Here is a 26,621-nt window from a genome sequence, read left to right on the forward strand (position 1 = left end):
CAGCCCCCGCCGCACCCCTAGTTGCCGCGTCCTTGACGTTAGGGCTGCACGATATGGTCAAAATATAGAGTTTATCAAGGTTTGGCGGTATAATGGTATTTGACGATCGTCTATTTCATTTGACAGTACAAATTCAAACGTGATGAGGGTCGTAATCTTGTAATATGATTGTCATGATGCTATTTAATTAAAATTGTCTATTTTATTTTTTAAATAGTGCTGCAAGGAACCATTTTGGATGAACTTTCTTCTACCTGTACCACTTTACCACAAGGTCCGAACCATAGACAGACTGTGAGTGATTTAAAGGGGCACTTCACCAAAAGACAATGTTGATTTATTTTGCACCTAATCTTACACACATCCAAAGATTAAGCGATTTTGCACACATTAATTTAGTTTGAGTTATTGAGAGTAAATGGGTTTTAATATGACCACTGGTGATGACATTGGGGACACTGAAGCCTTGTGTTGTGTTAATTACAGCTCAATGAAATGATAAGGTAGCAGTCCCTTGTCATAGTCACAGCACGAGCGTACTTCACTCCCCCTCCTTTTCCCCTCACGTTCACCACACACTTCTCTTCATCCTCCTTTCCATCCACCACGCACTCCTCCTCATCCTCTCTTCCTCCACGGAAGCCTCACACCCTTATATGGCCAGCATCCCTTCACTTCCCGTCACTCAGCCCAGCTGCACCTCATCCCTCTGATTCACACGCTGTCAGGCACCTCACTCCTCACAGCTGTATCCCATCCCCCGTTGATGAAGACCCTACTTCTACTCGACGACGCTGACCAGAACTCGTCGTCGTGGTGTTAAACATCACTACCTAGGTACGACGTCTCGGCCTGAAGCTCTGCTAACCTGCTCTTGTGTATTCCTTGCTCTAATCCGTTTCTCTTGTGCCCCAGGATCCCTGTTCCAGTGCGCCTTCCTGCCTGGACGTCCCATACCACGCAAGAAGTGCTCTTGCTCTCTCTCCAGACATAGACCTGTGTCCTCTGCCCACAGCCGCAGCAGGAGTACATCTATCCTCACCCCCCCAAGAACATTCTAACCCCGTTCTATTGCACATTCCTGTTGTACTGCTGTCTGCTTGGGAAATACAATTAAAACCCCTTGAAACGCTCCATTCTCCTCTCCTGTGTTCAGCGATTGGGCTGTGTTCCTAAACCCACTTCTCACATCCCTATAAGACGTACGGTGGAGTGAGGGCAAAGAAACAGTGACATTGTACATTTTACTACCCAACTCACTTTGCCAATGACTCACTCTGAAATTCAAGCTTTACGTAACTTCTATCAATGATTTGACTTGTTTAGTTTAGGAATAGGGGGCAGGTAACCATAAGATGTATTCTTCTTCCTGCTCCTTTTGCCCATGGTAGAACTGTATTTATGATTTTGTATGAAAACTGTATGATTGTATTGCTTCCATGTGGCAAATAAAACTCTGAATCTGAATCTGAATCTGAAATTAGAAATAAGGATGGGTGAAGTTACGTGGGTTGTTGATAGATTATTGAAGCCCTCTTCCTGTGATGTGGCCGTCCTTGGTTCCTCGGTTTTCCTGTCGAGCTCTGGCTAGCACAGGCTGGTGATGTGCCCCCTTGGATGGCAAATGGTGCATTTATATAGTGCTTTTATCCAACGCGCTTTACAATTTTGTTTCTCACATTCACACACATTCACACATTGGGGTGGCAACCATGCAACGTGCCAACCTGCACATCGGGAGCAATTAGGCGGTAAGTGTCTTGGAGCGGGAATCGAACCAGGAACCTTCCAACTACCAGACGACTGCTCCACCTCCTGAGATACTGTCCCCTCTTCTGCTTGCGATCACAGTGGGGGCCAGGAGCTCGGCCAGCCGGCCGCGCTGTGATGATATTCCCTGGTGTCCGAGCAATCTCATTGGGGAGCTGAAGATTGCCAATAACATAAGATTGTAGTAATCCAACGTCCAAAACATATTGTCAGGTGCATGGTATGAAAGCAGGACTGTTCTAGGTGAGAAGATTTAGAAGAAGTAGGTATATTACCACTAGTTTGCAAAAACTGGAGACACCGAGCCTCACATTGTGCACATGCTGCCATGTTGGTCACAGATACAGATAAGAATTAGTCATTTCCTGTAGTCCAAGGAAGAAGTAAACTGCCGGAGAGCTCAACTCCCTTTGGAATGGTGGTTATTTCATAAATCTAGTTATATTTCCTACTGGCTGCATGTCTTGCTTCGCCTATTGGACTACTCTTGACGTATCAGCATGCACCTATTACTGACCAGACCATGCCCACCTTCTACAGTATATAACCAGGTGCAGTGGCCATGCTCTCCCTTCTGAGCCCAAAGTTCACATGGAAACAGCACAAAGGTCACACCCCTTGTTTGCAAACAAAACAAGGGGTGATCGAGCCTTCGAGGTGACAGCACCAAGGCTCTGGAATGCCCTCCCCCTGGACCTGCGAACTGCCTCAGAAAACTCTTTTAAAAAAACAGCTAAAAACACATATGTTCAGACAGGCTTTTGGTCAGATATAGGTACCCTTTGTCCTCACTGTTCCTATCGTTTTTAGTTATTGACTGATGATTTTATTTAAATTCTTTTTATTCCATTATTTTATTTGGTTCACTGTTTTTAACTGCTGTCTGTTGTTGTCATTTATTTCAGATTTTTGTTTTTGTTTTATATGTTATGCTGTAGTGTAAAGCACCCTGTGCATTCGTGCTGTGAAGGGTGCTATATAAATAAAGGTCATTCATTCATTCAACAGGTGAAGGCCCTTCTCCATCTCACTAAGGTGAGGGGGAGGGTGGAAAGCATACACTAAAGAGTACACTATCCCTGGAGTGATGAAAGCTTTGGATGTTCTTGGGCACAAAGGCAGGACAGGGAGAGTAGCACTGGTAGTTGCACTGGTAGTTACACTGCTATTATCCCCCTGAATAGACAGGCACTCTGGTTAAACTGAAAGAGCGTACAGCTCACTTACGCACTTAGCAGAAGTGATGGCCAGGAGAAGAGAAGTCTTAAAAAACAACTGATTTTACGGTGCATGCTTGAGCGGGTCAAATGGGGCACCCAAAAGTCTGACTATAGACTTAAGATGCTGTGTGGTGTAGCAAGGTGGATTATCCCTGCTTCGTGGGAACGGGTGTGCACAGCCACTGGGTAGCGAGACACAGTAGAGCTCCGTCTGACTGCACCTTCGTCTTTGGGTCTGGAGCGTCAACTGGAGGCCGGCAGTGGGAGTGGATGTGGCCCGGGATTTACCAACCTGGTCTGGTACTCTGGTCTTCCTCTCCCTTCCAGGGCGGTCAGCAGTACTCCCCAACTCGCTCTCACTTCCCCCAATTACTCCTTTAACCCTCCCACACCTAGTGACTGAATTGTAAATAAATAACTTAGTTCCCCCCGCAAGCAGTACCCTCCCTCAGTGACATTAGAAACCTTACAGTAGAAAGGGAAGAGTTGAATAGGAAGGGGTTAATGGTATTAACGTTACCCACACCAAAACAGTTGTTTATAGGCTCCGGAAGGGACGCGCACACAGAACCCCATCTAATTCTTTATATTAATTGTACTGTTCAGTTACAAAGATTTAATGCAATGTTTAAGTTGTAACTCAATACCTTCTAGACACTTATATTATACACCAATGTGCTTGACTCCTCACCCACGTCTGGGTTAGTACCAGGGATAATACCTCTCTCAGGCTTTAATTATATGGTAGTGATAATACCTCTCTAAGGCCTTCTAGGATAACTCGTTGTATCACTAGGGTTATTCAGTGGGGAACATGCAACACGCTACTACGCTTACATTTCTAGTATAACCCGTAATATACTCAAGTTCAATACGTTCACCCGCGTGATCCACAACGGGGGCTCTGTCGAGACACGACCGACCAGGTCCAAGTCCAATGCCGAAGAGGCTTGCTCGCCTCACTTCCGTTCCCGTTGACTTGCTTCTCCTGCTGCGTCTCTCTCGTGCGCTCCGCCTGCCACTGCCGCCCCCTGCTGGTACCGCCAACTAGCCCCACAGGAAGCACTGGGTGGAAAGAATATGATTCAGTTCACTGTTTATAATCCATATTCCAGCCGGTGAGAGAAGGAGAAACCCACGTCATTGTTCGAGGGAATATCAATGGAAACTAGTCAATATGTCTTTGTGCACAAAGGGGAGATAAAAGGCAAGTCAGCACTTCTGAATAATAGCCCCATATTCAGGGTGCTACAGTGGCAAGGAAAAATCATATCACCAGAGGAGGCTGAGCAGGGGCTTGCCCTCGTAGCCTCTATGACAGGAAGAGAGAGCCACAGCATACGCCTTACACTGTCGAAGCTGCACCTGGTTATGTAGCTACTATGGGAGGTGGTCGTGGCCTGGTCAGCGATAGTGCGTGATGAAAAGTTCCTTCAGTGAACGCGAGTAGTCCATTAGGTGCATCCAGTATGAAATATAACCTACTTTGGATTTTGTAACTGCACGTGATCTAAAACTATAAAAAGCATTATGTCCTTTTTAACATAATAACTGCTAAAGTCCCGTGTTGACTTGTACTGGCTACACACTGGTCTCATCGTGTGTCTCTTCACATAATTATCATCTCACAACTCCACCCAGTGAGCAGCATGCAGTTGAGTTACCTCCCTAAGATGGCCGCCGCCCGCTTCTGACAACCCCGGAACAATTTAAGGTTAACTCCACCCATTCATTTCCTCAGACTGAAGCCCATATATTATATACACAATATTTAACAACCATAACATGGCTGGGGGGTGGCGCTGGATTGTAACATCCATAGAATAATAAGTCTTAGTGCGTGTGTGTGTGTGAGAGAGAGAGAGAGAGAGAGAGAGAGAGAGAGAGAGAGAGAGAGATAGAGAGAGAGAGAGAGAGAGAGAGAGAGATAGAGAGAGAGATTTGATTTTGATTTTTTAAAGTACTTTATTTTGTACTGTATGAAACAAAAACTTTACATCAAGCCTTTAAAAAAGACTTTTCATCTTCAAGATAAAAAAAAACAATACAAACAAATAAATAAATAGAGCTTCACATATTCATAATGTTGTTAAAAACCAATTCATCATCAAAGACATCACAAATCACATTTCCATAACACCATTCCTGAGCAAAAACCTCCAAATTTCCCATAGCTTTATAAAACCTGAACTCCAGCCAGACTCTAGCCTTCACATTACAGCACCACACTAACACTGCATCCTGGTCCGGTTTATCTTCCACTCTGTTTCTCCTGTTTACATAGACTGCAAGCTTAGCTTCCCCCACCAGAAAATTAAGCAGTTGCCATTTTTTCCTATTGTCTTTTTTATATCCTGCTCCAAAAATATAACCAATAACAGAAAAGGTTTCACCAAAAAGCCTAAAAACGTCGGTGAGCAGCTCAAACAGCCCTAAAAGCCTGTTACACTCTAAAAACGCATGAAAAACAGTCTCAGTCAACCCACAGAAAGGACATTTATTATCCACCTCTGGGTTGATGATGGAAACAAAAGCGTTCACTGCCACAGCACCATGCAGAATCCTCCACTGAAGGTCAGCCGTTTGTTTTTTTAAAGGAGGTTTATATAAAACTCTCCACACAGGTTGAGTGTCATTACTTGCACACAGCCTACTCCTCCATACAGTGTCCACTCTATTGTTTAGCCATTTCTTATTAATTACTTTGACACAGTTTCTGTACCACGATTTCCTATCCATTTTGTAAAAAGCTGAACCCTTTACAAAAAGTAGAGGACCAGACATTTCTCCCAGTACAGGGCTCAGGTAGATATTTGGAAACTCATCCTGTTTATCCGGTTTTAAAGCTCCACTGCTGTATAATCTAAGCATTCCCAGCTCCTCAACAGTCAACCTCTGTCTCCAGAGATCCAGCACCCTGGTTGCGTAGCGCTGTGACCTCAGGCCCAATAACGAACACACAGCCTGAGCATCCTTTAACTCTGGTCCTGCTGTGTCTGCCAGCCGTCTCAGGCGTACCACTTCGGCAGCACACAGCAGTCCAGTCAGCCCAGGATTTGCACAGTCGCCTATATCCATCCTTGCACCGTGAACAAGAGGCTCCTCAAGTAACCAGTGCAACGATTTAATAGAAGTATTCCTTGTGCACTTGAAAAGTGTCCAACATTTAAAAACCCCCTGATAAAAAGGAGGAAGTGCATTTAACCTTAAAGTCGTCGGGTCTGTTAAAAACAAAGATACATCAAGTCCAAGACTATTTACTTGTCGAAGAATAAAAGAGGCAACTTCTCTCCAAACTAAATCTCTTGGTCCTAACAGATATCGCTGTATGAACTGTAGCCTCAAAGTCGCTGTCCTACTCGCTAAATGAACCAGGCCTTGCCCTCCCTCTTCTCTGGGCAAAAACAAAACACTCTGAGGAACCCAGTGCAGGCGATCCCAAAAGAAATCAACCATCTTTGCCTGCAACCGCACCAACATGCCTGAAGGAGGCTCCACACATGCCAGCTTATGCCACAAGGTAGAAGCCACAAGGTTATTTATTATCAGGACTCTGCCTCTATAGGAAATCTGAGGCAACAGCCATCTCCACTTAAACAGCCTTCCTTCTACTTTCTCCACCACATTCTCCCAATTTTTCTGTACAATCGTGTCATTCCCAAGGTATAGCCCCAAATATTTAAAACCATCCCTTTTCCAGATCATGTTTTGAGGTAACACAGGTAATCTACTATGCCAGTTTCCCACAGCTAACGCCTCACTCTTCCTCCAATTTATTTTGGCAGAAGACACAGCCCTAAAACTGTCAGCAATTCTTTCCAATATATTTACATCGTTTTGATTTTTTACAAAAACAACTACATCATCAGCATAAGCTGACAAAACAATGTTATCCTGGAACCCAGGTATAGCTAACCCCCTCATCTCATTTCTCAATGATTGTAACATGGGTTCCAATGAAATTGCATATAACATGCCAGAAAGAGCGCAGCCTTGCCTAATACCCCTCTGTACCTCAAAAGGAGCACATAGAGAACCATTGAATTTTAACACACTCTCAATGTTCTGATACAAAACTTTCACCATAGCAATGAGACCATCGCTGAACCCAAAACTCTTCATAACACTCCAGAGATAATTGTGCTCAACGCGGTCAAATGCTTTCTCCTGATCTATTGAAATAAGAGCAGTATTCAATCCCAATGAATCAGAGACACCCAAAACATCACGAATTAAATATACATTATCTAATATTGACCTGCCAGGTACACAATATGTCTGATCACGATGTATGATCTGATCCATCACTTCTCTCAGACGGTTTGCTAAGGTCTTTGACAAAATCTTATATTCACTGCATAATATTGACACAGGCCTCCAATTCCTTATGTCCTGCAAAGACCCCTTTTTTGGCAGTAAGGTTATCACTGCCCTGCGACACGAAAGCGGCAACGCACCCTCAGACAGACTTTCATTGAATACCTCGAGAAGGTCGTCTTTCACAATGTCCCAAAAGGCTTTGTAAAACTCCACCGTCAAACTGTCAATACCAGGGGCTTTCCCGCCACCCATGCTCTGTAAGGCAGAATAGAGCTCTGACGAGTCCAAAGGTCTTTCCAGCAGCACATTCGACTCCCGTGATACTGTGGGCAATCCTTCACAAAAAGACTGTAGAAGGACATCATTGTCAGTGTACTCACTGCTATACAAAGCAGAATAAAACTCGACGGCCCGTCTCCGGATCTGACTGGCATCAGTGATGTCCTGCCCTGTCTCTGACAGAATAGAGTGAATGAATTTATTCTGTCCATTCTTCTTTTCCAGACCGAAGAAGTAACTGGAAGGCACATCCATAGCATTGACATTCATAAATCTAGACCTTAACAAAGCTCCTTGAGCCTTCACACCTAGCAGGTCAGCTAAAGCCATTTTTTTTATTAAGGACTTCAAACTGTCCTTGATTTCCTGTGGACCCAAACATTTTCTCAAGGTCCACTATCTCAGTCTCCAAATCTCTCATGGAGGTAGTGATGTCTCTAGTCACATTGAGAGTGTGTTGTTGACAAAGCATTTTAATTTCTACTTTGCCACAGTCCCACCACTGCCTAAGAGAAGAGAACTCATTCTTCCTACTCCTAAACAGGACCCAAAAAAAAACTAAAAACATCCCTAAAATCCTTTTCATGGAGCAAAGCTGAATTAAAATGCCAATACGCACTTCTAGGCACCAGATTCTTAATAAAGACATTGCACATTACCAATGAATGGTCTGTAAAACCAACAGGCAATATTTTACACATTTTAAAAACATTAAAATGATGTTTAAAACAATAAAAACGGTCAAGTCTAGCTAAGGAGACAACATTATCCCTACAATGAGACCATGTATACTGGCGCTCATTCCCATGAAACCTCCTCCACACATCAACCAAGCCGTGTGTGTGTACAAGCTTTCTTAATGCACTTTGAGAAGCTGGATGGGGTTCATTATGATTCCTGATATTCTCTGTGCAATTGAAATCTCCAGAAAAAAATAAGAAATCATCCGGACTAAAATCGGACAATTTAGTACACACTATATCTAAAAAAGCCTTTCTTTCAGGCCCTTTAGAAGGAGCATAAATATTCAATAAAACCACATTAAATGTTTCAAAATGTGCTTTCACTACAATGAACCTACCCTCTACAACATGTTCTACAGTATAGGAAGCAGGAATAAAACGTTTTGAGAATAAAAAACCAACTCCACTACTAATTGTAGTATTATGACTCAACACTAAATCACCTTCCCATTCTTTCCTCCATTCCACCTCATTTACTTTATCACTGTGTGTCTCCTGCACAAAAAGAACATCAATGTGTTTTAACTTGACCAGTTCAAACAGCGTTGCACGTTTTCTCACATCTCTTGCCCCATTCAAGTTCAAAGTTCCAACCTTAAAATGTTCCATGGAGAGAAGAGGAGTGACTAGAACGCACAATAACAATAAATTAAAAGTTGCCCCTTGTTTTCCTTTCATAAATTTGTTTTCTGACCTTTGGCAGTAATTTCCTTAGTCTATACACTTCCTGCTTAGTAAAGCTGTTATTTCCCATGTGAAACCTGACAGACGTATAGAAAGCCTCTGTATCAGTAATATGTTCCTCTATTTTGAAGCCCCGAACATTCTTGTTTTCCTGTAGCAAAGTTTTGATAGTTTTGACTGACAGTGATTTTCTGTTTTGTGACTTCTTTAACTCAGACATGTCACTACAATCTGACTCCTCACTATCACTCTGGTCTGACTGTGAAGTCATTCCTTTGCGTTCATGAGGTGCAGATTGTGAAACATCCTCATCTTCCATTTCCACCTCATTAGTCTGGTCATTAACTGAAACTCCCGCACTGCTTCCACACAAACCACTGCTACTCTCCTGTGTTTTCCCCCCAGACACAGCAGCACTGTATGTTTGTTTCTCCGAGGCCCCTTCCAGCTGCAGTTCTCCTGTAGCCCTGTCTGTCTGTTTCACACAGGCCCCTTCTACCTGCATCTCACTTGTAGTACTGTCTGTCTGTTTCTCACAGGCCCCTTCTTCCTGTAGCTCACCTTTAGCACTGTCAGTCTCAGCTGGATTATCCCTGGCCACCTCTGTTTGTATCTCAACTGTAGCACTGTCTACAGCTGCTTCTTTAACCCCAACCACTTCTGTCTGTAGCTCCCCTGTAGCACTTTCAGCAGCAGCTGGTTTAAAACTGGCCACTTCTATCTGTAGCTCCCCTGTAGCACCCTCTGCAGTAGCTGGTTCAAACCTGGCCACTTCCATCTGTAGCTCCCCTGTAGCACTTTCTGCAGTAGCTGGTTCAACCCTGGCCACTTCTGTCTGTAGCTCCTCTGTAGCACTTTCTGCAGTAGCTGGTTCAACCCTGGCCACTTCTGTCTGTAGCTCCCCTGTAGCACTTTCTGCAGCAGCCGGTTTAACCCTGGCCACTTCTTCCTGTAGCTCCCCTGCAGCCCTGTCTGTCTCAGCTGGGTTATCCCTGGCCACCTCTGCTTGTATCTCAACTGTAGCACCGTCTACAGCAGCTGGGTCTTTCCTAGCCACTCTTGACTGTCCCCTACCACTAATTTCTAAAACCACAGTCTCATTATTTGACGGTTCTCTTCCTTGCCCACTAGTTCCCTCCCCAATGTCTGCATGCGCATCTTGAGCTTGCTTCTTAGGGCATGCTTTAATTACATGCCCCCCCCCCCCCACACCCAAAGCACTTCATGGTCTCTGATGATGCAAACAATACATAATCAAAATCTTCCACTTTAACATGGAATCTCATATTGAACTCATCATTCCTGTTATTCAGAATCATATACAAAAACCGTCTGTGAGAAACAACATGCTTCAGCAAAGGTGATTTACACCCTGTAAGCACCTTCTTAATGGGAGAAACTATCTTTCCATGTCTGGACAGCTCTTTTATCAGAAACTCATCAGAGATGAATGGTGGTACATTAGACAACGTGATTTTAGTTGATGGTTGCGCAAGTGGCAACACGGGAACGTGCAGGTCCCGAACAATAATACCACGTTCAATTGCTGCATTCACTTTCTCAACTCGATCTAGAAAGATTACCACAGCAGAATTCATTTTCCCTGCAGACTTAATACTGTTGTAACCGACAACTTTACCTACCGCTAAACTAACCTCTTCAACTGAGCAGGGGAACACGGTGCCAATCTTAATGCCGTGTTTCCTACTCAATTTGTTCAAATCAGCCATCCTGCGCGCCCGGTGTCTTGCCGACCAGCCCCAGCTGGTCGGCTTTAGCCAAACGGACTGAGAACAAACCTCTAAACTCCGTTTAACACAACAACACACACTAAACCAACAACCTAACAATAAATAAGCAAAACTCTAATTCACAACTTGACAAACAACATATAAATAGAAAAGATAGAAAAAGTTAGAAACTCACTCACACGCAGTCTCACCAAAACTCCGATCTCCGCTCCACTCACACGCATGCGCACAGGAGAGAGAGAGAGAGAGAGAGAGAGAGAGAGAGAGAGGGATATATATATATATATATATATATATATATATATATATATATATATATATATATATATATATATATATATATATATATATATATACTATATATTATTTTTTTTAGGAAAGAGAGGCTGATTAAGAGGTAAAGTGCCAAATAGCACAGCAGAAAAACACACAAAAAATGCCATACACCCTCACCCCAAAGCCCTAGATGTTCTGGGCTTAGCCCCAGATCTTTCCAAGTCCTACAAATGTCCCTGAACCTGCCCATTCAACCAATAGTGCTATCTATTCATCCAGATCACTCCAACACAATGGAGCTGAATGGCATTCGGTTTGTGGCACTCAAAGCGGCTAAGAAATACATTTGAAAAACTCTGGTTACTCAAGAGAATTCACAGACCTTGTTGTGAGCAGCTTTGTGTACTATTTGCTACCGAAGTGCACCCCTATAATGTGTGGCAGGTGTAGCTACTTTGGGAAGGTCACAGCGAGGTCTGGATTACCTTCAGTAACCAGTCAGGATTTCTGGAAAGAGACGTTGCTTTTGCGTTTTTAAAATGTATTTCTTTGCTGTTTTGAGTGCCACAAAATGAGTGCCATTCAGCTCCATTGTATTGGATGGCAGACATCTCTATGGCAGATATCTCCAAATAGGCTAATCACAACAAAACTATCTGGGCAGAAGGATGGCACTCAGAGAAAAATGTGCTGTTTTGAATTTTACATTTACATTTAGTCATTTAACAAAAGTTCTCCTCGGGTGCCTGGAGGTGTGAAAAGGTGCTCATAATGGCCAAAATGATCTCAGCTGTGATCCCCTGAATGAAGAACGTCGCTCATTCTTCACTGATGATTTGATGTTTTGATGGAGTGGTATTGCTTTCTGTTGAGATATGGAAACGCATCTGGGGATGGTGCCTTGATGCGCACATGGCCAAGTTGGACAGTACCTGGACGTGTGGTGGCACAGGGTTTGCGCATCTTGTCCGGCTCCTCAGTGCTGGCTCCAGGTTATTGCACAGGTATTGGCAGGGCCGGACTGGGGAAATAATTCATACCGGGAGATATAGCGCGAAATATAGCCCCAATCAGGCCACTTTTTAAAGCGGGGGGTCTGGGGGTCCCCCACCAGGAAATTTTTTGTTACAAAGACTTAATTTCCTGCATTCTGGTGAATTTGAGTGCATGTGAATCACAAACTAATGAGCCAACAATTGCTTAGTACAATGTACTGTTATGGACCTCAAATAAAACTGTTGTGGCACTAGCAATGCTACTCTCTCCACCTTCAAAAAGAAAAAAGCAAGAGCACAACATATTTTTCTATTTACTATTATAATACAGTTAACCACTCTCTCCTGTAAGGGCCTTTCTTTTTCTTGTCTGTTTTATCCCTCTCTCCTCCACCCTTTCTCTTTCTTCCACTGTCCATCTTGACATCAACGTTAATTGACTTTCGCTCTACTGTATCTCTCCCGAGTCCCACCGAGTCCCTGGCTCATTGCCTGGCTGTTATTCTGCATCTGAGTGCCGTCTGCCATTCCATTCGCCGCCTCCGCTGTCAATCAGTTGTATCGCCTGGTTCCGCCTCCACCAATCACAAGCGGCAGCACGGCTCCATTGTGTGTGTGTGTGATCCGTGTGAGGGAGAGAGAGTCAGATAGTTCTCCAATTCTGTGGCAGACAGTGAAATCCTGGTTGTTCCCCACCCACCTAGGTTATCTAACTATCGCGCCGCGCCGCCGCCACAACTAGAAACAATCGCCTGGCAAAAAAAATAAAAAAATTATAATAATTTTATTTATTTTTTTTATCTGTGCAGGCCAGGCCACCGGGAAAACTCTCGGTGCTCCCGATGGCCAGTCCGGGCCTGGGTATTGGTAGCCTGAAGTGCCACACTAGATACTCATCGCTCTCTGCGAATAGGTCTGCATGGTCGCGGTACTGGTGCTCCCTCCTCAGTGCACGATCAGCGATATCTTCCAGCAGCAGATGTGTTAGATGGTGTAGTGCTTTTATTTATTTTCGGAAATCACTATGCCTCGTTGAGTCATGACTATAAATGTAAAACGTAATTGTTAATGATACAAATATTGTTGTATTTATTATTATTATTATCTAATTCCGAGGATTTCTGTAGAATTGACGCAATCACCAATGATTTCTCCCAAATGAAGCCCTTAACCTGTTCCACCCGTGGAATATTTTCGCCTAAAATATATACCTAGGTAAATGGAATATTGCTCCACTTCTACAAGGCAATTTGCATATTCTTGGTATCTAGGGACATCTATGGACCTCAGGGAATGTATTCACAGTGTCAGAAATATTGTGTCTATTACAAGGCTTGCTGAATATGAATGATGATTTTTATTTGCATCTTTGACAGTGAATAACACCATGATAATAATGACCAAACTTAAAAAACTGCAGCTGATCTCGTTCAGTACCCTCTTGAGATCATGTGTAAAAAGAATCTAAGGAAATTAATAAAGGGAAGATGATTAAACCGAAGGTTCTGTAGATACAGTACTGAATTCTCCCATCCGGACCAATGCAATTTGAAATATTATTATAGAATATAGAATATGATGCTTATAAATTACCTTATTATAGCCAATTCGCACATTTATATATATATATATCTTTCAAATGCCCGAGTTCAATTTGGATTTAGTATCACCAGGCATGCATAAGAACAGATAATGAAATCTACTGTAATCTACTGTACTTTTTAATTTTCCCCACAGTGCAACCATTTTGAAACTAATTTCAGATCTAATTGTTCCTACATGTTAACAATAGGGAAGAGAAACTAACTGCGTTTAAAAATGTGTCAAAAACGTTACCTTTTGTGGCTTATTATCCCGAATAATAACAGTTATTGAAATAATTCATACAGAGCTCTGAACCTTGAACCCCATATAATCTTCCAGGAAGTGTAGTTCGGAAAAATTCCAACGCTGATCGACAGCTATGCACCCCCTCTACAAAATGGCCACAAAAAGACTACAATTCCCACAGTTCAAAATGTCCAAAATGGTCGCCCTCCCGACTAGACTTCATAAAATCGAAACGTTAGATCTATCTAAAGGCACTTTTAACCTATTGCTAAACTAACATATTGATGATAATATACATTCTACATGCTTTTGTGACATGTTAGTGATGTTAATACTTGAAAACGTTTGATATTAAAATCGCAAAATGTATGCAACACTCTGAAAAATATTGATTTATGACCAGATGCCATTTTGGGACCGGTACCGGTTTCGTCGGGTGGAACAGGTTAAGAACACGGGCGCACACCAGTCTGTCCTATTTATGACTGCCTTTCAGCGTTTGTAAATCCTGTAAAAGACAGTACGAAGATTAGTGTTTTTTTTTCTTTTCTTTTTAGATATTGATTGAAGAAGTGTGTTCACAGGCTGTCCTCACTGTGGTGGGAAGTTTGTTCCACCATTGTGGAGCGAGGACCGAGAATAGCCTGCTTCTCTTTGATGACCCCCCTGGAGCTCGGATAGGAGTGGGTCTGAGGCGGCCAGAAGATGTAGCCTTGTGGGTGTGTAGTTAGTGACCATTGACCGGAGGTAGGCGGGAGCCGTTCCTCTCGCTGCACGGTATGTCAGGTCAAGGTTTAGGTGAACTGCCCCTTTAATCTAAAATGTTTGCAATATTAAGATTTAATTTACAGGATGGCAACTATACTGCCTGGATGTAAGGTGATACAAGTGGAGGAAGTGGAATCTATGAGCACACACACACACACACTTACAAATAAACAAACTCATAGCCACAACACTGGTTATATTATCGTACTTGGCCATCGCGTCCCGCTCTTAAGCCTATCGAGATATACCTCATATCATGTACCTATTGTACTCCATCAACGAAAACAAAAATACGCCCATCACCTGCCGGGCCCCGCCCCTATAGAGGCGTACTCTATAAGATACTCGGCATGGTCACCAAACACCCTTCCTCTATTTTCGTTTCCATCATAAACGGTCGCAAGGCGCCTTATGTAACTAGTGCTATGAAAAGATTAGAGAAATTGGGTAATGTTGAAAGTTTACCGGAGGTTTGCTTACCCCTGGAATCTTCGGGGCATGTTTCAGCGACACGTCGGGCCTATTCTGATGTTTCCTCGTCTGGTGACAGCAGGACAAGGATCAGCGTGCAAGGTTTGGCTATCGAGCCGGCTTGTACACAGGTAGGCCCTGTGTCATCAGGCATTGATGTTGGTGTTAGTAATGCTGTGGAGTGTGTTTCGGCGCCAGGGGCGGGGTGGCTTGGTGAACGTTCCACTGAAGTGGACGATTTCCTGGCTGTCCTGGAGCATGCTGCTTACACTAATGCTACTAATGCTACTGCTAATGCTAATGTTGATGCTGAAATGGGTCGTTGTTCTAATATTCCCCGCCGCGGGACGCTGCCGCTTTTCCCTCCTCTTGCCCGGTTCATTGATGAAGGTCAGTCGGTTGCTAATGTGGGGTTTTTCGCTGAGTCTTATTTACCTTTTTTACGGGTAAAAGGGCTAACAACAGGGTGCAGGCCGGGTGTACCGTGGCTACGTAGCCAGGTAGCTTTGATCCTGTGCCCCGGCGGGGATGAACGATGTCCCACCCGGCCGATGCTTGAGAGCGAATCGGCTCGGAGGGTGGCAGTATGGACGGATGAGTGGTATACTGCTGCAGGATGGTTTGTAGCGGCGGCCAGTGTTATGGCTCAGCTGTCTATTTTCCTATCCACATTGACGTCGGGTAGTGGGGCTATGGGTCCAGCCGACATTGTAAACATGTTGCATGTTTGTGGTGTTATAGAGATCTTGACTCAGTCGCAAGCTATAACTGCGGGGAGGATTAGGATGCTATCAACGTTTTGTTGTTAGGCATGTCTGGTTGGAGCACTCTCCTCTTGGGGAAGAGGATAGGTTTTCTCTCCTCACGACTCCTTTTTCCACGGAAGGACTTTTTGGTCGTTCTGTGGAGGCGCAGGCGGTTGTTGATCTGGGTCCCACACCGCCTCACGCTGTGCAGCCAGAGGTTGGAGCACGGCCTCGTCAACGACTGTGGCGAGGCCCTCGACAGGCGGCCATGTTTCCCCCGCCAGTGGTACCCTGGGCGGAGAGTCAACGGGGATCCACAAGGCCGACAGCCTTAGCGGCCGAGGGATCGGCCATTTTGGATGTATTCGGCTTGAATAAAACAAGCCGTCGTCATTCTGCCGCGAGCAGCCCGCTCCCCGTTCAATCCTCTCTCCGTTACCCACGGAAGCAGGGCTCTGATCGTTTTCCTTTGGCTGCGGGCCGCGAACCTTCTTGAAGCTCATGCGGCCCCACTTTTCACATCTCATGGGGACAGGGGCTGACACCCAGTTGATGGCTGAGCTTGGGTCTGTCCGTGAGAATGTTTTGCTGTCGCGTGGCTCCTGCACCACACGTTGTGTGATGGGTGAGCCTGGTGTTAAGGCTGCCACTAGCTACAGTGGTCAGCAGGGGGACTCGAGGCCTCTTCTGTTGAATGCACAGCAAGGGTTACCCCGGCCTCGCCTTCGCCAGGCGGGGTGTCACGCTGACGCCTCCCACTCCCGTGAGAGCGGCAGTGGTCTGCAAAGAAGATGCGAGCGTTATTTGGGTGATAGCAATATCACTGCAGGGCTACGGCGTGTAGGAGCCCATGGGGTCCTCATGCCTTGCGTGTCTAGCTGTAGAACAACTCCTCAGCATGCGCTAGAGGGGTGTTCAGGGGGGGGGTGTGTGTCAACCAGTTTGATGACAGCTTCTCCCGTATCAAACCGGCCCTTTCTGTCGGGGTCCCCCCTTGGGTGCGTCGCACAGCGGGAGGGACCGGACCAACTATCTGCTGTTCCTTGCGGCCCAGCGTCAGTTGACGGCGTGTGCGCTGTGGGATTATTTTCACATATGGCGACAAGAATGCCGTTGTTAGGAGGGGTGGATAGAGAGAACGTTGAGGGAGGGGCTTGTGTTGCAGTTCGCACAACCCCACCCTCCGTTCTCAGGTTTGGTGCCGACCCTATTGTCAGGGTCAGAAGCAGTGACAGCCCTGGCCAACGAGATCCAATCTCTGTTGGCGAAGCAGGCCGTAGTCGTGGTCCCAAGGGAGGACGCGATGTCAGGCGTCTACTCCCGTTATTTTCTGGTGCCCAAGAAAAAGGGGGGGGTCAGACCTATACTGGATCTGTCCATGTTCAATCGGTTGATTGTAGCGAGACCATTCAGGATGTTGACCGTCAAACTCCTTCTGCTTGCTGTCAGAAGGGGAGACTGGTTCACCTCCATAGACCTGAAGGATGCGTATTTTCACATCCCGATTTTCCCTCCTCACAGGAAGTTCCTGCGGTTCCTGTTTCAGGGCGTAGTGTACGAGTACCAGAGGTTGCCGTTCGGCTATTCTCTGGCTCCCCGCACATTCACCAAGTGCGTAGCGACTGCGCTGGAGCCTCTACGTCGTCGGGGAATACGGGTTCTATTCTATCTCGACGACATTCTACTCCTCAGTCGTTCGGAGGAGGCTGCCAGGTCTCATACCAGGCTGGTGGTGGAATTCCTCACCAGGCTGGGTTTTGCTGTGAACTGGAAGAAGAGTACGCCTCTTCCCAGTCAACAGGTGGAGTACTTGGGCTTGACGCTGAGGTCAAGGCCCATGGTTGTAACCCTCTCGGAGCAGCGGCGGGTGTCTATCCTTCACGCGCTCGGGGGTTTCCGTCTGGGAGGGACGGTCACGGCGCTGCAAGTGATGCGCCTGCTCGGTATGATGGCATCTGCTCACACGGTGGTTCCTCTTGGCCTCCTCTTCATGAGGAGGATACAGAGGTGGTTTTTCTCTATGGGAATAGATCCGGTGAGGGACAAATGGAAACGGTTGACGGTTCCTTTGTCGATATGGGGAGATCTCGCCCATTGGAGGAGGCTGGGTATCCTCACCATTGGGGTCCCCATGGGCAGCAGGCGCTCACACGGTCACGGTCTTCACCAACGCCTCTCTCACGGGTTGGGGAGGGACGTGTCGGACCAACGCAGTGGGGGGCAGCTGGACGAAGGTCCATGCTGGCCCGTCTACCCCGCACATCAATGTGTTGGAATTGAAGGCGGTCCTCCTGGTCCTCAAACAGTTCGACCTCCTGGTGGTAGGCGAGCACGTTCTGGTCAGAACGGACAGTATGACGGCAGCGGCGTATATCAACAGGCAGGGTGGGACTCGTTCCATCCGCCTGCACCGGGCGGCGGTCGAACTTTGGCTGTGGGCATCTCGCAGGCTGCACAGTCTGAGGGCGCTCCACATCCCTGGTGCAGAGAATGTGGGCGCGGATATGATGTCTCGGGGCGGTCCTCGTTACGACGAGTGGGAACTCCGCCCCGACATAGTCAGGCAGATCTGGGATTGCTTCGGGGAGGCCTCGGTAGATCTGTTTGCGAGCCGACGCTCTCACAAGTGCCCCTTGTGGTTCTCTGTCAGTCGACCAGAGAATCCCCCCTTGGGGGTGGATGCCTTCTCGATCTTTCTATGGCCGCCCGGTCTTCTGTACGCCTTTCCTCCTGTACGGCTGTTGGGTCAGCTGTTGGAGCGGATACGGAGGGAGCACAGGACGGTGATCCTGGTCGCGCCGGACCGGGGCACGGCAGTGTGGTTCCCGGTCTTGATCCAGCTACTGGTCGCTCCGCCTTGGGTTATTCCTTGGTCGGCGACAGCCCTCTCTCAGCAACACGGGTCGCTGTTACAGTGCCCGGTGTTGAGCCAACGCCTGTTGGTGTGGCTGGTGGGAGGGTAAGTCTGGAGAGGATGGACCCTTCTGTGGTTAATACCATCCGGAATGCGCATGCTCCCTCCACTGTCGCGCTTTACGCGGGCAGATGGCGTATGTTCCAAGAGTGGTGTAAGGCGGGGGGCCGGGACCCAGTCTCCTGCCCCCTGGATGCTGTCCTTGGTTACCTCCAGTCTCTCCTTTGTAGACTGTCGGCTTCGACGGTGAGGGTATATGCAGCAGCTATATCCTCCTATCATGAGGGGTTTGAGGGGGATGTCTTGTTCAGCCACCCTCTTGTGAAGCGTTTCCTGCTTGGCGCTCGACGCGTTAAGCCGGTGCAACGCTCTTTGGCTCCGAGTTGGGATCTTCAATTGGTCCTCGGTCGGTTGCCCCGTTTGAGCCGCTTGAGCAAGCGCCGTTGGGACGGCTGTCTTTCAAGACCGTGTTCTTGCTGGCTGTCACTTCCGCTAAACGCGTGGGTGAGCTCTGTGCTCTTTCGGTACATCCAGAGTGCCTGTCTTTTCGTTCCGATTGCGGTGCCACTCTGCGCCTGTCCCATTGGTTGTGCGAGGGCATTGCCCTCTGCTACACGTTGGCCGGGCTGGATCCCCCTGGGGGCGTCAGGGCGCACTCCACTCGTGGGGTGGCTGCCTCTGCCGCTCTGCTGGGTGGGGCCTCGGTGGAGGACATCTGTGCTGCAGCTTCATGGTCCTCCCCGGGCCCCTTTGTAAGGTTTTACCTCATGGACATGACCGGGGGTTCTGTCTCCCAGGCGGTTCTGGGGTCTGTGGCCTTTCCTGCTTCCCGTCCTTTGGTAGGGTAGCAGGAGTGTGTGGGTATGGGCCACAGTGTGTTGGGTCACACGTGGTTCCGCCTGTGCTGTGTGTTCAAGGGGTTCTAGTTCCCTCTTGCTCTCACTCGGGTGGAGTTGACTGCGCCCCCCCTTCATTAGGAAGGATGGGGTGACGGGACTCCCCAACCCCTTGATGTGGGCTTACGGGTCCTCAGAGGGTACATCTGTCGGGCCTCGCGTCCGATCTACCCCATATCTCGATAGGCTTAAGAGCGGGACGCGATGGCCAAGTACGATAATATAACGACGAGTTATATGAGTACTGGCTAAGCGTCCCGCTCTTAAGCGGCCCTGAGTTCCCTTGGGAAATCTTTTCCTGGAAACGGGTTTTTTGCGAGGAAGAGTGTTTGGTGACCATGCCGAGTATCTTATAGAGTACGCCTCTATAGGGGCGGGGCCCGGCAGGTGATGGGGCGTATTTTTGTTTTCGTTGATGGAGTACAATAGGTACATGAGATGAGGTATATCTCGATAGGCTTAAGAGCGGGACGCTTAGTACTCATATAACTAGGTTATATACATAACCTGTCGTTAATAAACTACCCTCCCACTCAGGGCCTTTTGGGGTAGAGCACATAGTAGTGTAGCAGGGTGGATTATCCCTGCTTCGTGGGAACGGGTGTGCACAGCCACTGGGTAGCGAGACACAGTAGAGCTCCGTCTGACTGCACCTTCGTCTTTGGGTCTGGAGCGTCAACTGGAGGCCGGCAGTGGGAGTGGATGGGGCCCGGGATTTACCAACCTGGTCTGGTACTCTGGTCTTCCTCTCCCTTCCAGGGCAGTCAGCAGTACTCCCCAACTCGCTCTCACTTCCCCCAATTACTCTTTTAACCCTCCCACACCTAGTGACTGAATTGTAATTAAATAACTTAGTTCCCCCCGCAAGCAGTACCCTCCCTCAGTGACATTAGAAACCTTACAGTAAAAAGGGAAGAGTTGAATAGGAAAGGGTTAATGGTATTAACGTTACCCACACCAAAACAGTTGTTTATAGGCTCAGGAAGGGACACGCACACAGAACCCCATCTAATTCTTTATATTAATTGTACTGTACTGTTCAGATTTAATGGCAATGTTTAAATAGGATGGAATTTTACCATTACTCAAGTTGTAACTCAATACCTTCTAGACACTTATATTATACACCAATGTGCTTGACTCATCACCCACGTCTGGGTTAGTACCAGGGATAATACCTCTCTCAGGCTTTAATTATATGGTAAGGATAGTACCTCTCTAAGGCTTTACTTATGGTACCACTGGTCAGTAACCTTCCCGCAGGGGAAGGGTTAATTAGATGGGAAATTATTATTAAAGAACAAACACGTTATCACACTCAAAGAAAATGAAAAGGTGGGCCCACTTTACCAAAACAAAAGTCCTATACTAATGCCGGCATGTAATGTTTATGGGGTACCCCTATGAACTGTAGTTAGCAACGTTAGCTTCACCCGTAGGCCGCATCACAATGTGTACTGTGCAATAAGATCCTGAGCACTGACGCTCTAATGTACTCAACCAAGATGGCGGCCTTGCCGCACCACCACTGTCCGGGTAGCAAGATGGCGTCGAACACTCTTGTCACGGGGCGCTAGCAAGCGGGGCTGGAGCAGAGGGAGCAGTAGCGGGCTGAGAGCGCGTGCTGGGTGATGGCGACCTCTGCTGGACGGGAAGAACTCCCGTGCTGGGCTGAAGACAGCCGGTGCAGAGCAGATGTCGAACGCCGGCGAAGACTGGTTGTTGATGGCCGGTGCTGGGTAGACGCGCGACACTAATCTGGCCCTACCTTAACTGAAGCTACTCTGTGGGTCCCAAACAGCCCTCCTGCTAGCCGCAACATACAATGACGCAGGGTGCCTCTAAACACCGGTCCTCTTCAAGCCACGCTGGCTGGGCACCTCACTGGAGGGAATATCGTTAACATAAGCCAACACTTGGCTATACCGCGTTTCTTCTAGGATAACTCGTTGTATCACTAGGGTTATTCAGTGGGGAACATGCAACACGCTACTACGCTTACATTTCTAGTATAACCCGTAATATACTCAAGTTCAATACGTTCACCCGCGTGATCCACAACGGGGGCTCTGTCGAGACACGACCGACCATGTCCAAGTCCAATGCCGAAAAGGCTGGCTCGCCTCACTTCCGTTCCCGTTGACTTGCTTCTCCTGCTGTCTCTCTCTCGTGCGCTCCGCCTGCCACCGCCGCCCCCTGCTGGTACCGCCAACTAGCCCCACAGGAAGCACTGGGTGGAAAGAATATGATCCAGTTTATTGTTTATAATCCATATTCCAGCCGGTGAGAGAAGGAGAAACCCACGTGATTGTTCGAGGGAATATCAATGGAAACTAGTTAATATGTCTTTGTGCACAAAGGGGAGATAAAAGGCAAGTCAGCACTTCTGAATAATAGCCACATATTCAGGGTGCTACATTTCCCCCCACTTTGAACTTGCTAAGTCCTCTGCGAGTTAACTCAATGAAACACCAACCAACGCATGCATGAAAACGGTCCTGAGACCAACAGTTTCACACATAGATCGACAATCACACATTATGCCAACAGTTTCACACACTCTTTCATGAATTGGAAACACTGTTCAACAAACACACTCTTGAGCACGTAGTCCTGGCGATACCGAGCAGGTAGCCGACCTCTGGTGCTCCTCTGGGGCCGGGTGGGTTCCACTTCCCCCACCTCCGACTCCGTGTCGGATTCTTCAGTGCCCGTTGGCGGGTCATTGACCACAGCCTCGCCCTCCAGGGCCATCGGTGGACCGCCAGCGGCCTCCTCTTCGACTCCGTCTCCGCCGTCCCCCCCCATCCTCTCCTGAGGGGGTCGACTCCACCTCTGACTCGGCGTTCGCTGCCTCTTCAGGGGCGTCCCGCAGGGGCCCGGGGTGGTTACACGCCCTAGGATGCGGTTCCCGACGGCCCTCGAAAGCATCTCCGATGTCTGATTCGGACGAGCTCCGCGGTGCCACAGGGATCTGTCGAGGGTCCCTCGCCCGCACTTCCGGGTCGGAGAATTCTTGAACTTCTTGAATTCATATTTATTTAGGCTATGCTAATTAAAAACACAAATGTTATGGACATCTAATTTAATTCTCTGCCTATTTATTAATATATTGCTGACTCAGTTTTTTTAATTTTGACGTGGCATTGATCCATTGTTCTATTGAAGCCCATTACCACCATCCTCTCGCTAAACAACTTGTACACCGCGTTGTTTTTATGAGTGCCCACAAGTAGCTGTTTAATTTGGTCTTCTGCCCATATGTCTATCAGGGCTTTCACCTCGTCATTCGCCCACGTCTGTCCACGAGACATGTTTACCGCGTGCTTGTTTTGCAGTGAATGCGCTCCGCAGTGTTCGTTTTTTTCCTTCTACCCATGATGCACAGTTTATCAGGTCACTTCCTATATTGTATATTTGGTCCGCGTTTGGTCCGATGAAGCGAACCGAGACCTACGTTTTCAGGCGGACCAGAGTTTGCGTGTTTGGTCCGCACCAGAGTTCGACTGAGCATTCACACCACCCCAAAAAAAGTTTTCTGTTAGGATCTCTGGGCAGGGGTGTAAAGTACTTGAGTAATTGTACTTCGTTACAATACTTAAGTACTGTTTTGGGGGATTTATACTTTACTCAAGTATTATTAGGTTTGTATACTTGTACTTTTACTCTATTACATTGCAGAGAAAAAAAACATACTTTTTACTCCTTACATTTAAAATGCTGACCTACAAAGTACAAAGAACAAATCTTGCAGGTCCAACCATTTTAATTCGTATATTTGTTTCTCTGGCCGAACTAACATTAACGTTATTAATCCTGCGGCCGCGCTTTATTCAAAAACAGCCAATCAAAGCCCCATCAATGGAAAATGAACCCGCCCATACCCATGCTGATTGGTCCTTGTGCAGGACTAGAAAGCGGGGATCTTTGATTAAACACCTGCTATCAGAATGTAGCACCCTGGAAAATATGGCTATTATTCAGAAGTGCTGACTTGCCTTTTATCTCCCCTGGTACACCAAGACATATTAACTAGTTTCCCTTAAATATCCCCTTGATCAAGGACGCGGGTTTCTCCTTCTCCTGCCCATCTGGAATATGGATTATACACAATAACCCTGGATCATATTCTCCACTCAGTGTTTCCCTTTGGGGCTAGTAGGCGGTACCAGCAGGGGGCGCCGGTGGCAGGCAGAGAGCGTACGAGAGAGACGGAGAAGGAAGCAAGCCAACTGAGACGGAAGTGCGAGGAACCAGCCTCTTCGACATTGGACTTGGATCGGTTCGGTCGTGTCTGGACAGAGCCCCGTATTGAACTTGAGTATATTACGGGTTATCCTATAACAGTAAACGTAGAAGCGTGTTGCATGTTTCCCTACTGAATACCCTAGCGATACAACGAGTTATCCTAGAAGAAATGCGGTATCGCCCTGAGGGGTTTAAGTTAAAGTTATTCCCTCTAGCGAGGTGCCCCGCCAGCGTGGCGTGAAGAGGACCGGTGTTTAGAGGCACCCTGCGTTATCATATTATATCCCGGCTAGCAGGAGGGCTGTTTGGGGACCCAGAGTGTAGCTGCAGTGTGAGAGAGGGCAAGTTTAGGTACGCGCGTCAACCCAGCACCAGCTGTCTACAACCAGTCTGCTCCGGCTGTCTACAACCAGATCTGCACCAGGCTGTCTTCAGAGCACGGGAGTTCGTCCCGACCAACAGAGGTCGTCGTCACCCAGCACACGCTCTCAGCCCAACACTGCCCCTCTACTCCAGCCCCGCCTGCTAGCGCCCGCGCCGAGAGCGTTCGACGCCATCTTGCTATCCGGACGACGGTGGCGCGGCGAGGCCGCCATTTTGGTAGAGTACATTAGGGCTTCGGTGCCCAGGATTCTATTGCACGTTACACAGTGTGGTGCTGCCTGCGGGCGAAGCTAACGTTGCTAACTACAGTTCCTAGGGGTACCCCATCAACAATATATGCCGGTATTAGCATAGGACTTTTGTTAGGTATTTGTGGGCCCACATTTTTTATTTCCTTTGAGTGTGATAACGTGTTTGGTTCTTTAATAATATTTTCCCATCTAATTAACCCTTTCCCTGTGGGGAGTTTACAGACCTGGGGCATCATAAGTAAAGCCCAGAGAGGTATTATTCTCACCATATAATTAAAGCCTGTTAGAGGTATTATACGTGGTACTGACCCAGACGTGGGCGATGAGTCAAATGCATTAAAGTATATTATTCCTGGCACTAACACAGAGGTGTGTGTAGAATTATAGTGAGACATAAGGTATTGAGTTACAAATTGGGTAATAGTAAGATTCCATTCTAGTCGACCCAGTGCTTTTAACTCTTTGTAACTGACCAGTATAATTAGTATTAAAGAATTAGATGGGAGTTCTGTGTGCGTGTCCATTCATGAGCCGTTTAACAACTCTTTTGGTGTGGGTAACGTTAATACAATTAACCCCTTCCTATTCCACCTTTCCCTTGTTATTGTAAGGTTTCTAGTGTCACTGAGGGAGGGTACTGTTTGCGGGGGGAACCAGGGTATTTATTTACAATTCAGTCACTAGCTCAGCATTCAATACCATAGTCCCCTCCAAACTCATAGCCAAGCTCAGGGACCTGGGCTTGAACTATGACCTCTGCCAGTGGGTCTTGGACTTCCTGACGGGCAGACCCCAGGTGGTAAGAGCCGGCAACTGCACCTCCTCATCCATCACGCTCAACATAGGGGCCCCCCAGGGCTGTGTTCTGAGCCCCCTCCTCTACTCCCTGTACACACATGACTGCGTAGCACAGCGGAACAACAACACCATCATCAAATTTGCTGATGACACAGTAGTGGTGGGCCTGATCTCTGCCAACGACGAAAGGGCCTACCTGGAAGAGGTAGAGAACCTGTCACAGTGGTGTCAGGAGAACTGCCTCTCCCTGAACGTCAGCAAAACAAAAGAGATGATTGTGGACTTCAGGAGGTCGGGGGTCAAGGACTACAGCCCCCTCAGCATCGACGGGGCACCGGTTGAGAGAGTGAACAGTTTCAAGTACCTCGGAGCCCACATATCCGAGGACTTGACATGGACCACACACATTGACAGTGTTGTGAAGAAGGCACGACAACGCCTCTACTTCCTCAGGCGCCTAAGGAAGTTCCAAGTCAGTCAGAAGATCCTTAGGAACTTCTACTCATGTACAATAGAGAGCATCCTGACCGGCAACATCACCTCCTGGTTTGGGAATAGCACTGCACAAGACCGTAGCAGACTACAAAGAGTGACACGTTCAGCCGAACGCACAATTGGAGGGGGGCTTCCCACCCTCCAGAACATTTACAACAAGCGGTGCAAGGGGAAGGCTAAGAGAATTATTAAGGACTCGAGCCACCCGAACAACTGCCTCTTTGAACTGCTGCGGTCAGGCAAGCGATACCGGAGTCTTAAGGCGAGCACAGAAAGACTCAGAAGAAGCTTCTATCCCCAGGCCATCAGGCTGCTAAACGAACAATAATCACTATGCAACAACCATCAAATGCACACAGCACACACACCCACACGCACACACTCACTCAAACAAACAACACACTGCAGCACCCACTCTCCACACTTTAGATCACACAAACACACTACACTTTATATTTATTGATAAAGGATTTGCACTACAACTCGTACACCTACTGTGAATTGTACCTAAATTGCACCTCGTCCCATTTCTCCATTTCTGCCTTGCACTATATAGTATTGTATATTAGTACACTGCACAGTATTGTATATTGTATGGTAACTACGTCTATTCTGCATCGAACATTGTACATATGTCTAAACTGAACACTGTGACCTCATTTTTTTTTTTACTTCTAATTTTACTATGTTATTTTATTCCATACTTATCTTGTCTTGCACAGTCTCTGGAGCGCAACAGTAAGAAGCATTTTGTATAAAAGTATTCTGTACTTCTGTATGAC

General features: G+C 47.1%; 1 pseudogene across 1 annotated transcript in view; it reads left to right on the forward strand.

The window, feature by feature from the left end:
- LOC311222753 (netrin receptor UNC5C-like) overlaps positions 1-26,621 on the forward strand; it is a 498,634-nt pseudogene that overhangs the window by 1,292 nt on the left and 470,721 nt on the right. The window contains exon 2 of the transcript in view: positions 916-1,026. The product of the transcript in view is annotated as a netrin receptor UNC5C-like (transcript). The remainder of the gene's footprint in view (positions 1-915; positions 1,027-26,621) is intronic.

The sequence above is a fragment of the Notolepis coatsorum genome (assembly GCF_963971535.1).
Source record: "Notolepis coatsorum genome assembly, chromosome: 1".
NCBI classification, from domain to species: Eukaryota; Metazoa; Chordata; class Actinopteri; order Aulopiformes; family Paralepididae; genus Notolepis; species Notolepis coatsorum.